Source organism: Oryctolagus cuniculus, chromosome 1, assembly GCF_051225735.1.
Source record: "Oryctolagus cuniculus isolate XC-2025 breed Fujian yellow rabbit chromosome 1, ASM5122573v1, whole genome shotgun sequence".
Lineage (NCBI taxonomy): Eukaryota > Metazoa > Chordata > Mammalia > Lagomorpha > Leporidae > Oryctolagus > Oryctolagus cuniculus.
This window is the reverse complement of record NC_142867.1, coordinates 183,466,839-183,480,457: the sequence shown is the minus strand read 5'-3', so window position 1 is coordinate 183,480,457 and position 13,619 is coordinate 183,466,839.

Here is a 13,619-nt window from a genome sequence, read left to right as displayed (position 1 = left end):
ATGGTGACAGAAATTCAGTCATTGAACAGATATTTATTGAGTGCCTATCATGGGCCAACCACAGTGCAGAGAAGCTTGCGAAAATGAAGCTGCTGTGTCTAGAATGTTTCCTTTTTGCTGAAGATGGAGTCTCTTCACTCGTGTGCAACAAATCAACATGTGGTTAACTTCTTTGAAGCTGTATGGAAATCCTTAACTGGCAGACAGACAGAATAGCTGTTCTGGGCTCCCAGATTTTTGATTCCCGTTACTGATGGGAAATTTCTTAATTTGACCTGAGTTTTACAAGATTTTTAAAGGATAGGCCTGAATAAATAGTTCATAGTTAAAAGTTTGCACAGGAAGCAGTATGGGGTGTGGACTGAACAAAGACAAAGCCCAGCAGTGTCTGCCACAAAGTTGGTACTCAGTTGCTCCTTACTGCTCTGGCTTGTTGAATAAAGATTAAAAACTGATGACCGCAGCTTCATCTTAAATCACCTAACTCAGAAGTTTCTTATAGGCTGAGCTGCGGGCTAGTTTCATCAGAAACCTGTCTTCTGATTCCACAAACCCACACCAAATATAAATTTGTAGTTTCTTTTACATAATCAAGTTTGTGAACAATTCTTATATAAGAAGAAAACTGTTTATTCTTCCTGCTTCAGCTATGCATTTCAATGAATGCATTATCTCCTCATGTACTTAGTAGTCAAGTCCAAAAAATATTTCCCTGAGATTATGGGATTCTCCTATGGTGGTATGGAGTAGCTTTGTTAGTCTCAAAATAATTCACAGTTTGGATTACAGATTGAAGAATTCTTTTAAAATTTATATATTTTAAAGGCAGAGTTACAAGGGGGAGAGAGAGCAAGAGTTTCTTTCCACTGGTTCACTCCCCAAATGGCTGCAATAGCCAGAGCTGGGCCAATTGAAGCCAGGAGCCTGGAGCTTCTTCCTGGTCTCCTGTGTGGGTACAGGGGTCCAAGGACTTCATCCATCTTCAGCTGCTTTCCTAGGATTATTGGCAGAAAGCTGGATGAGAAGTGAAACAGCCAGGGCTTGAACTGGCGCTCATATGAAATGCTGGCACTACAGGCAGTGGCTTTACCTGCTATGTCACAGCACCAGCTCTAAAGAATTCTCATACATTCATGTATGTACCCCTTATGGAAGTCTTTCAAGTGCATTTTAATGGTTGAATCATCAGTGCATTGATCGTGTCCCCAAGCTTGACCAATTTATAAAACTCGAAGCCATCTGCTCTGCACGGAGTCCCCATAGTATTGGCTACAGTGTTCACCTATGATGTAAAGGAAAAGAGATTTCAACTTAGGTTCCAGGACTGTTAATTAATTTTTTAAAAAATATTTATTTGAAAGGCACACACATATGTTCACACAGTCTTCCTATCCACTGGTTCACTCCCCAGATGAGCATTAGGAACTCCAATATTGGATGCAGGTATCCCAAGCAACAGCTTGCTGCTTCCCAAAGCCTGCCCTCTAAATGTTTTCTTTTTGTAAAGTCACTCCAGTTTCACAAGGTTTAAGGCATTTTCTCCAAGACCGATCATTGTCTTACTTTGAAATTCTCCTCAAGAATGAGCCTATTGTATGGAAACATTTTTTTGATGAACTAAATTATCACATATTTTCTTCTTCAAAATGGAAGACGTTCATACTCAGCTATCTTTGACTTAAAGGTATTTAAAAAGAGTCATCAAATCTCTCCACTTGCATGCTGTGCCTTGTAAGAGAGCCATCTTCCTCCTGAGCATTCCTTCACGAGGAAGGTGATTGGTTTAAAGCTTGAGTGATTAATTTGTTCAGTTAACTCTCTCTCAGCCTGTCAATTTCAGTTAGCAACAAATGGGGAGGAAGGCAAATCTCTTAAATGGCATAAAAATTAGGTATTGATTTTTTGAGTGTCCTCCCCTTTCTCTTCCAGTTGATTTGATTATTGATGAATAGAACTGATATATAGAATAAACCTGAATAACTGTGACAAACCTTGTAAGAACCATTCTCTGCTGCTTGTACAAAAATTATCAAGATGACCAAAGCCCAGAGTGTAAGAAAACTAATAATTCTTGCAATTTTCTTGCTTTTCTGTCAGTAAACTTAGGGTAAAATGTAATATTTTCTTGTGACAAATATACTTTGTGTTTGGAGGATTTCCTTTTTCACCCTTCTATGTGGCTTTTAATTTGTGTGCCACTAGCTTTCCTGAATACCAGCCTTCTGTTGTAACTGCTTTTTATTTCAGTGGTGTGGCGTAAATTATTGTTAAACCAGTAAGTCATTATTCTCCTGTCCAGTCCATCCCCTAGTTATTCTTTCATCAGTTGTTAACTGGAAGATTTGTCAAACTGTGAACTAGCTCTGAAGATGCAAAGCTGAAGAGGCTCAATACAGAGCTCAGAGCTAGACTGGGTATCAGACAAGAAAACCCAAGGTTACAGGACAGGGATATGCCAGTGTGGGAGAGTGACTGAAGGGATAGGTAGACAGATTTGCATGGAGTTCTGCAGAGCAACAAGGAGGCATGTAATTGAGGTTCTTCAGAAAGGTGTTATAGGCAGAGGAACTAGCATGGACAAAGGGGAAAGTAGAGAGCATTTGGGGCAACTACAATATAGTTTGATTCAAATATATAGGGTATGAATAGGGAAAAAGCAAGAGATAAAATGGGAGAAATAGAGTGAGCCAGATAATGGCAGGCAGGAACCTAGGCTTGATCTAGCAGACAAATGGGCAGCTGTGGTGAGTGACTAGGGGCAGGACTAACATGGACAGCTTTGTGCTGTGAAGTAAGGTCACACACTTCTACCCTTCAGAGTACCCATTGTAGGTGTCCTGTGCTGCTGCACTTCTGTGCCCTCACAGTGGTCCTAGCATGAATCTTTGTAAAGCATGTTTTAACTATTGCTATGTAACAAACTCTGTAAATGGATCAGTTTAATGTAATGCATGTTTATTATCTTACTGTTTCTCTGGAGTCCAGGTATAGCTTAGCTGGGTCCTCTAGCTGAGCACCTCTCCCCGGCTAGGCTGCTGTCATTTCAAGGTTCAATTGTTAATGTACACTCTGTGATGCATCAGGTAATGGCTCAAGTACTTGAGTCATTGCCCCCAATGTGGGAGACCTAGGTTGAGTAACCAGTTCCTGGATTCAGCCTGGCCCAACCCTAGTTATAGTAGTCAGTTAGGGAAAGAAGCAGTAGATATAAGATGATATGAGATTCATTCTCTCCCTCTCTCCCTCTCTCCCTCTCTCCCTCTCTCCCTCTCTCCCTCTCTCCCTCTCCCCCTCTCCCCCTCCTCTCCCCCTCTCCCTCTCTCTTTCTCCCTCTCCCCATCCTCTTCCCCTCTTCTTCCCCTCTCCCTCTCTCTTTCTCCCTCTCTCCCTCTCTCCTTCTCTTCCCCTCTCTCCCTCCCCCTCTCCCCCTCTCCCTCTCTCCTTCTCTTCCCCTCTCCCCCTCCCCCTCTCCCCCTCTCCCCCTCTCCCTCTCCCCCTCCTCTCCCCCTCTCCCTCTCTCTTTCTCCCTCTCTCCCTCTCTCCTTCTCTTCCCCTCTCCCCCTCTCCCTCTCTCCCTCTCCCTCTCTCCCTCTCTCCTTCTCTCCCTCTCCCCCTCCTCTCCCTCTCTCCCCCTCCTCTCCCCCTCTCCCTCTCTCCTTCTCTTCCCCTCTCCCCCTCTCCCTCTGTCCCTCTCTCCCTCTCTCCCCCTCTCTCCCTCTCCCTCTCTCCCTCTCTCCTTCTCTCCCTCTCTCCCTCCTCTCCCCCTCTCTTTCTCCCTTTCCCTCTCTCCCTCACTCCCCCTCCCTCTCCCCCTCTCCCCCTCTCCCCCTCTCCCCCTCTTCCCCTCTTCCCCTCTCCCTCTCCCTCTCCCCTTCTTCCCCTCTCCCTCTCCCTCTTCCCTTCTTCCCCTCTCCCTCTCCCCCTCCCCCTCTCCCTCTCCACACACACACACATGCCAATTTCAAAGCAATTAAATAATTTTTAAAAATGCTTGAGATGGCATAGTAGCACAAGTTAAGTTACTGTTTTTGATAGCATACCATTTCAGAGTCCTGGGTCAAGTCTCAGCTGCTCTATTTCTAATCCAGCTTCCAGCTAATGCACCTGGGAAGGCAATGGATGATAGTCCAAATACATTGGTCCATGCCACCCATATGGGAGACCAGGTTGGAGTTCCCGGCTTCTGGCTTTAGACTGGCTCAGACTTGGCTGTTGTGGCCACTTGAGAAGTGACCCAGCAGATGGAAGATACCTCTCTTTCTCTCTTTGACACTCTAAAGCCTTTCAAATAAGTGAATAAATAAATATTTTAAAATGTTAAAGAAGGCGCTGGCAGCATGGCACAGTAGGTTAATCCTCTGCCTGCGGTGCTGGCATCCCATATGGGCATTGGTTCTAGCCCCGGCTGCTGCTCTCTGCCATGGCCTGGGAAAGCAGAAGATGGCCCAAGTCTTTGGGCCCCTGTATCCATATGGGAAACCAGGAAGAGGCACCTGGCTCCTGGCTTCGGACTGGCACAGCTCCGGCTGTTGAGACCATTTGGGGAGTAAACAAACGGATGGAAGACCTTTCTCTCTGTTTCTCCCTCTCACTGTCTGTAACTCTACCTCTCAAATAAATAAATAAAATATTTTAAAAAATATTAAAGAAGTTCATATAAACTATTTTTAAAAGTTCATGGAAAATAGAAATTAAAGGGTAATTTTCTTCCAAATCTTTGAATCCAAACATGGTTTTATTTATAATACACATTTTCTGTGAACTTTTTGAAGAACCCCCATCACACACATGGATTTCAAAAAAATTTTTTTTAAAGATTAATTACTTATTTGAAAGAGTTACAGTGAAGCAGAGGCACTGGTTGGGGGGTCTTCCATCTGCTGGTTCACTCCCCAAATGGCCGCAATGGCCAGAGCTAGGCTGATTTGAAGAAGGAGCCAGGAGATTCCCCTGGGTCTCCCATGCAGGTGCAGGGACCCACGTGCTTCAGGCCATAGCAGAGAGCTGAATTGGGAGAGGAGCCGCTGGGACTAGAACCAGTGCCTATATGGGATGCCAGCATCACAGGCAGAGGATTAACCTGTTGCACCACAGTGCCAGCCCCTCAAAATTTTTGTAACAAACGTATCTTTATCTTTTAACTGCCCTCTTACAAATACGTGTGTAAACACACACACACACACACACACACACATTCTTAGTGTGTTTTCTATTTCAACAACAAAATATTTCTGAGTAATTTGTAAGCCTGGAAGTTGACGTTGATGAGTACTCAATTCACAGTTCTGAAGACTGGGAAGTCTATGAGCCTGGCCCTAGCATAGGCCCAGCTTCTGGGGAGGCTCTTTTTGTTGCACCATCCCACGGTGGAAGGCATGGTCAGATAGAGCAAGTGTGTGTCAGCTCAGGTCTCTCATCATGGGGGCTCCACCAAGATAACCTCGGCCAATCCTAGTTACCTCCCAAAGGTCCCTCCATCCAAACACTATCAATATATGAATTTGAAGATTAAGTTTCCAACTCAAGAAAGTTGGGAAATACATTCAAATTGTAGTGCACAAACACACACACATACACATATATACTTGTCAGCTTGGAATTTTTAAAGATGCCTGTTGATGGCTTTATGGTTTCACTAATTCAACTTTCTGGTATGTAAATCATGGCCATTTCCACTTCCTTCTCGGATGTTTTTAATGGTTAGAAAGTAAGCAGACTTGGCTGTTTGGGGTACACATCTGAATAGTGTGTATTCTGGCACAGCAATGAGGTGACAGATTCTGCCCTGGGCTTACCTCTTGGAATTGAGGACATTCCATTCTACAAGTTATATGTTTTATTTTTAAAACTTTCCACTGGTTTACAACATTCTCTCTCATGTGATTGAGCCCCTCCCTCTTTGCAGAGAGGTGTATTTGTTTCATAGAGGTGTATGTAATTGTGTGACCTCAGGAAGGTGACCATTATCCAAATCTGCTCTTAGAGGCAAAATGGAAATTTATTTTCCAAACAGAGGATCAATTCATTCAATAAACCTTTATCTAATACTTACTATGGGGTTGTCTTGGCACTAGTAAGGGAGAATAAAGCCCAGAATCATCCCTCTAGGCATTTACAGTTTAATACTCTCTGAGGTTGGTTTGTTTCATTTTATATAATCTTCCCTTTTCCACAAAAGTTCTATCTGGCAAATGGTTTCAAAATTTAAGCATTAACAATGACAGCAATAGCAAAAAATTTTCCTCAAAGTCTTAGAAACCTATGTGATCTTATCTGCCCTGCTTTTGCATGTTACATTTCTGTGCATTTCCATGAATGTGTCAATGTTGAGAGCAAGGATAGGAAACCCTACAAGGTAAGTAGTTGGAAATAGTATGAATATGGATAGCTCATCCTGCATCTGTCATCCCCACTCATTTTGATTCATCATTTTCCATCTCTGCTTCCCAGTTTGGGAAAATCACCCCCAATTCATGAACATGAATTCATGAACATGCTAAGAATATTTCCCATAAAGGAATTTGGATCTCAGGGCTGGGGTTTGATAATCTCACTATTTGTGTAACTCTGTCATGATTTGATTGCATTTATGACCCTAACTATTATCCTCTCTACAACTATTTCTCAATGGTGAAATGGAGGTGAAAATACCTTCACTCATTTATTAAAATATATTTTGGGATAGGCTTTGTAACAGCAAATTAAGCCATCATTTGGGATAACAGTTCAAGTATTGGCATCTCTGATTCTGATCCAGCTTCCTGCTAATGCATCATGGGAAGCAGAAGATGATGTCTCAAGTGCTTTGGTTCCTGTCACCCATCTGGGAGACCCAGATAGAGTTCTGAGCTTCTGACATTAGCCTGGCCTGGGCCCTGGCTGTCATGGGCATTTGGAGAGTGAGCCAGTGGATGGAAAATCACCCCTTTTCTCATTCACTCTTCTCTGTCTTTTTCTTCAGGGAAGCAGCTTTTATTGATCTTGTTATTTTTTTTCTCTCTTAAATTTTTTAAAATTTTATTTAAGGTATACAAATTTCATGTATTTCCTAGGTACAGATTCAGGAACATAGTAATACTTTCTATTATACCCTTCCTCCCACCCACACTCCCACCCTTATTCCTCCTCTCTCTCCTGTTCCCATCCTTATGTCTTACAAAGATCTATTTTCAGTTAAATTCATACTCATAAGATTAACCCAACCTTAGGTAAAGAGTTCAACAAATAGTGTGAAGAAAAAACTGCTGTTCCTCAATAGTTGAGACTAAGGCTGTAAACACTCATAGGATCTCAAAATGTCAGTTTAACTCCTATATTTTATCTTCAAGGTACACTATCAGTTATCACAGATCAGGTAAAACATATATTTGTCTTTGGGATTGGCTTATTTCACTAAGCATAATGGTCTCCAATTGTGTCAATTTTGTTGCAAAAGACAGGATTTCATTTTTTACCACTGTGTAGTATTCCACAGTGTATATATACCATAAATTCATCATCCAGTGATCAGTTGATGGACATCTGGGCTGATTCTATATCTTTGCTATTGTGAATTGAGCTGTAATAAACATGGGTGTACAGATCACTCTTTCACCTGCTGATTTCATTTCCTTTGAGTAAGTTCCAAGGAGTGGGATGGCTGGATCATATGGTAGGTCTATATTCAGATTTTTGAGGTATCTCCGTACTGTCTTCCACAGTGGTAGTACCAGTTTACAATTCCACCAACAGTGGATTAGGGTACCTTATTCCCCACATCTTCGCTGGCATTTATTGTTTGTTGATTTCTGTATGAAAGCCGTTCTAACTGGGATGAAATGAAATCTTATTGTGGTTTTGATTTGAATTTCCCTGATGGCTAGTGATCCTAAGCATTTTCTCAAGTGTTAGCTGGCCATTTGAATTTCCGTTCTTGAAAAATGCCTGATTAAGTCCTTTGGCCATTTCTTAACTGGGTTGTTTGTTTTGCTGTTGTTGAATTTCTTGACCTCTTTATATATTCTGGTTATTAATCCTTTATCAGTTGCATAGTTTGCAAATATTTTCTCCCATTCTGTCAATTGCTTCTTCCCTTTGCAGTGAAGAAGCTTCTCAGCTTGAAGTAATCCCATTTGACAACTTTGGCTTTGATTGCCTGTGCTTCTGAGGTCTTTTCCAAGAAGTTTTTGCCTATGCCAATGTCTTCCAGAGTTTCCCAAATGTTGTCTAGTAATTTGATGGTATTAGGTCATAGATCTTTCAAATAGATGGAAATAAATAAACATTTTGAAATATGTTTTTCTTTGAGAATATTTTTCTTCTAGGTCCTGGGGATTCAAAAGCAGACAAAACAAAGTCCCACCCTTGTGTCTGGTTGGAGAAAAAATCAACACTATGGTCGGGGCATGGAGGGAGTATGTACAGAGTGTAGGGGGAGGTAGTGGTGAAGTGCAATGTAAAGCAGACAGCTGAGAGAGCACCCACTGAGAAGATGACACTGGAGCAGGGGACCAAGGAGAGCAAAAAGGGCAAGTGTTGTGACCCTCTGGGGAAGGAGGTTGGTTCACAGTGGCAGAGATGGTAAGAGGACCAGCTGGGAAGGAGCTATCTAGAAAATATGTCTGGAGATGAGCCATGGTAAAGACTTGACTTTTCTTCCAGTGAGAAGGTAGTCATGAGAGAGTTCCATGAAGAAAAGTATGAACCTTTAATGTGGAAGCTGGGATGCAGAAAATGAGATAAAGCATGAAAACAGCGCAATGGTGGTACCCTGGTGTGGGGAGCAACTCGGACTAGACTAAGTTACTGGAATTAAGACTTATTCTATGCATCTGCTCTCCCACAATATGGCGCTGAGAAGGGAGAAACAGCCTCTACACAGCTGCCTCCAGTTCAACCAATAAACTGTAGGAGCTGCTCCTGATTGGAGGAGAGCAGCGTACTCGGCATATGGGTAGCAGAGTTGGGATTGGTGGAAGAGGACTATAAAGGAGGAGAGAGACAATATGCACCAGGAACATCTAAGAGGAACACCCATGCAGCCCCCGAGAGAGCCGGCCGGCGGTGTGCCGCTCCCCTGCGGAAGTGGGGAATGTGGCAGGGGGAACCGCCCTTCCACGGAGGTGGAAGGGTCGGTAGCCAACCCGGGAAGGACCAGCAGCAAACCCGGGGAGGGCCGAACAGACGAAAGAACAACGCAGGGTCCTGTGTCGTTCCTCCACGAAGACGGGGAGCGACACCCCGGTACACAGAAATGTTATTTCTGGGGAAGAAAGGTGTGCGATCACCAAGCAGTAAGCTTTTGCAAACACTTTTGTGAAATTCTTTGTCTTCAGAAGTCTGCTTTGGAGCCTAAGAAATAGAGCTGTTTTTCTAAAGGTTATTCACTCCATACCAGTGGATTTTACTGCCTTACGTGTGGGGCGTAAGTGATACAGAATACTTGGCTGTTCAAAGTCTAGGGCTCAAAATGATCGCTGCATTTTGGGAGGCCTTGGGAACAGCTCAGAGCAGGCTCACAGGTTGCCCTTCGTGCATTTTTGCTTGCAGCTCTGTATGCACTCAATTTATTAAATGTCACCCCAACTGCTAAGCCCCATCGGAATTTGGAAAAGCCAGGTTGATTTGGATGGCATGGAAGCATGAGAAAGCATGAGATTGATGTGTAGAAAGGCAGGAAGGGCAGGGATGAGTGAGGGTGCTGAGTTGCTGTGCCTAATTTAGTGTCAACACTGAACCAGAATGTAAAAATGAGCTTATACTGAGGACAGCAAATTAGAGCTCGCTCAAGAGGTTTGCTGAGAATAAGTGCTTCTTAATGGATTAGAGTGTGACTGAAAATTGAAAATGAATACATAGAAAGAATGGAGCTCAGAGAAGGGCAACCTGGCTGCTCTCCTCTGGCTGGAGAGGCAGCCTGTGAGGGCTGGGGTGGAGGGGATTCCAGTTTGTGAATTCAAGGGGATTTTCAAAGTGGAGTGTGAAATGCCTTGGAAGCAGAATCCTTCTCGAATGAACATCCAAGGTGCTGGGTAACATGCACCCTGGAGTACAACTGGTCCATGTGTGCCAGGCGGTTTCTCTGGAATTTGGGCAGTCAGGTAATGGGGTAGAATAGAAAGGATCCATGGGGCATGGGGTGGGGGGCGGGGAGCTGGTGTTGATCCCAGGCTACTCTGCCTCTTCTAGCTGCATTTACTTCTGCAGCAGCGGGATGATTTGATGGACTTGGGTGTTTTAGCAAATGTGCACTGTCTTAAAGTCAGAGAAAGTAGGCCAGGGTGCTGTTTCCCCATTGTTCCTGTTTCCCTTCTTGTCCTCATTTCTGTCCTCTGAGGTTTCACTCAGGTCCCTTCGTGCTCCTCCCTTTTTTCCTGTTGCTTATTGTCCCCTTTCACTTGCTTTCTTCCCCTGCCATTCTTTTATGCTGCATTTCTCTTCTTTAATCACCTCTATTAAGTGTCTGAAGCAGTGAGTGATGTGTGTATTCGGCAGCACTCGTTCCAAATGCTGGTCGTTGCCATAGTGTTACTTGAGCATGAGGGCAGGAAGTGTCGAAGGCTTTTGTGTCTGCCCTGGGGAAGGAGCACAGCCTCCCGATGGGGGCTGAGTGTGCAGTCAGGGCTTGAGAGTCATTTAGAAAGCAGGAATTTGCCTTCAAAGCTTGGGGAATGTTTCGAAGAGGCTATTTATAATCCATCAAGGGATTAAAAAGAAAATAGGCAGGTTCTGGGATATTGCTATAGATCACCTAGACAAGATGAAAAGATAGAGCAGCTCAGGAAATGTGTTTACAGATAAGAGACAAGTTTCAAAAGCTGGGCCATGATCAGGGGGACTTTGACTGATTGCCCCTACTAAATAATGTATAAATGAATGTGATTCAACAACTACAGATATTGACTGACAAAACAACAGCAGACAGATGGAGGCCAAAGCCTAAGTCTTAGCAATAAATCTCTGCAGCCAGCCTCTGCTCATGGCACTCATTTGTGGTCCTGACCTTTCCCTCTTGTTCTGCAATGAGGCTACTTGCAGCTAGCTATGGGGAGAATTGATTCTTCATTTTTTTTCATTATTGCCACATATTTGAGTACCTACTCTGGTAGATTGGGTACATCTAGAAGAAAAGCCTCGGACAAGATGGAAGGGAGACAGGAAAGAAATTAGATATAAAAATAACATAATGAAATATGTTGAGATACAGACAAAATGTGGAAACCCTATAAGGAACACTTCAGTGTGGGCAGTGTCTCAGAACACGGACTTGGGGTTTTTATGGCAGGGGAAAGTCTTGAGATACTCCAGTGGTCTCTGACATCCCCCTTTCTCAGTCAGGATTTTTTTATTTGAAAGACAGAGTTGCAATGAAAGAGGGAGAGAAGAGATCTTGCATCTGCTGGTTCACTCCCCAGATGACCACAACCACCAGTGCTGGGCCAGGCCAAAGCTAAGAGCCAGGAGCTTCATCTGTGTCTATCACATGAGTGGCAGGAGCCCAAGCACTTGGGTCATCTTATGCTGCTTTCCCAGGTGCGTGAGTGGAGAACTGGATCAGAAGTGGAGCAGCCAGGACTTATGGAAATTGGCACCCATATGGGATGCTGGTGTTGCAAGAGGCAGCTTAACCCACTGCCCCACAGTGCCAGCCTGAGGATTAAATGTAGGTATCAAGAAATGGCATGTAGTCAGAGTTCATTGAGAAACTAGAATTAACCTGAAATGAAGCCAGTGCTAACTATTTCTTCCCCTACCTCACAACATGAGCATTAAAAATTTCTTTGCATTCCTTGAGATAAGAAGATCTCTACTGGTCATATTATGGAGAATTTGTTTCTTTTTGTTTGATGGAAAGAATGAGAATGTTGCACATTTGGGGAGCAGATTTTTCTGAACTTCAAAAATTATTCTTGGGCCGGCGCCATGGCTCACTAGGCTAATCCTCCACCTGCGGCGCCAGAACCCCGGGTTCTAGTCCCGGTTGGGGCGCAGGGTACTCTAGTCTCGGTCGCTCCTCTTCCAGTCCAGTTCTTTGCTGTGGCCTGGGAGGGCAGAGGAGAATAGCCCAAGTGCTTGGGTCCCTGCACCCGCATGGGAGACCAGGAGGATGTACCTGGCTCCTGGCTTCAGAACTGCACAGCGCCAGCCGTAGCAGCCCTTAGGGGCGTGAACCAATGGAAGGAAGACCTTTCTCTCTATCTCTCTCTCACTGTCTGTAACTCTCTCTGTGTCTCTCACTAACTCTGCCTGGCAAAAAAAAAAAATATTCTTTGTGACCAATACTTTTAGATTTAAATTGGGTTTATATATTGCTCCTGTGAGTCAATATTTCTAGGGTCATTGAATACAAAGATAGTGGGTAACATTTGGAAGATAGCAAATTCCACAATCAAACACACCCTGCCCTATTGTGGTCAATAATTCAAAGCCTTCAAGGTTGTGGGAAATTCTTAGAAACCTCTCAAAATAGGTTCACAACAAGCAGCTGATGCATTTCATTTTATTAAAGAGGCCAGGCTTCCAGTTGGCAAAGAAGGCCTCTCTAATCTTCCAATTCCTATATAGGAATTTAGATATATCCAATAATCAAAGGTGGATGGCTAATTGCTAACTGCTGTCAAGGAGGAAATATAGGAATTAATATTAACCAGGCTGTGAGATTTATCGTTAGCCTTTACTCTTTAAAAACAATTAGCAGTGATAATAAGAAGACTACAAAGACTTAAAAAACACCGATGCTCTATCCAAGAACAATTAGAATCTCTGGTGGTGGGACCCCAGGCTTCACACCAAGCAGCTTTTCAAGCTTTCTTAGGTGATTCCTGTGTGCAACTAGCACTAAGCCCCACAATTCTTAGGAGCTGCTACACTTGGACTTATGTGGCCTAGAACTGAAATCCAATCTGATTTGTTAAGGTGATAATTGTAGATGTTGCTCAGTGTAGAGAAAAATGAGGTTGGGTTGCTCTAAATTGGGTAGAACAAGGTCCCCAAATATCATTGGTCATCCTTTTGCCAGAAGTGTGATTGGATTTCAGCAAACAGGTTGGCATGGGAAAGAATCCACATGGAATGTTAAGAGCACAGGACATGATCATAACACTGTGGCTCACTGGGCCTTTCTTAGTTTCTATTTTGAAAATCCAAAATTATTCTTTGCTGAGAAAGGCATTTGAAAGGAGTAGAGGGGAGATTTGCATAGGAAGCTCTGGTGAGATAGATATTTACCAAGTTGAAGCCAAGTATCAAGTCTCATGCGTGTGAAAACCTAATACAGGTAAATCCGCAACATATGGCAGTGCTGTTTTCTGAGAAAGGTCATGAGTGAGCAGCATAAACATGAACAGAGGCTTCAAGCCCAAAGTCGATTCTGCAAAATACTTCTCTGTGGCACTTAAGTACAGTTACCTCCCTGGGTTTTCCAGGCAGGCTTAGATTTTGGTCCCTTTTTAGTGCACTGCATCAACAGTCAGTTTTTTGAAACCTCAGTACCTGATGCCTAGTGAATGTATACTCATGCTTGCTGAACTTAACTAAAGACCAGCATCTCCTTCAAGCTGCCTCTCATACAGAAACCAAATTATATCACCTGAAGACCATGACCATACAGTGTGCTGAGGGCAGGAACACCCAGGAATGAA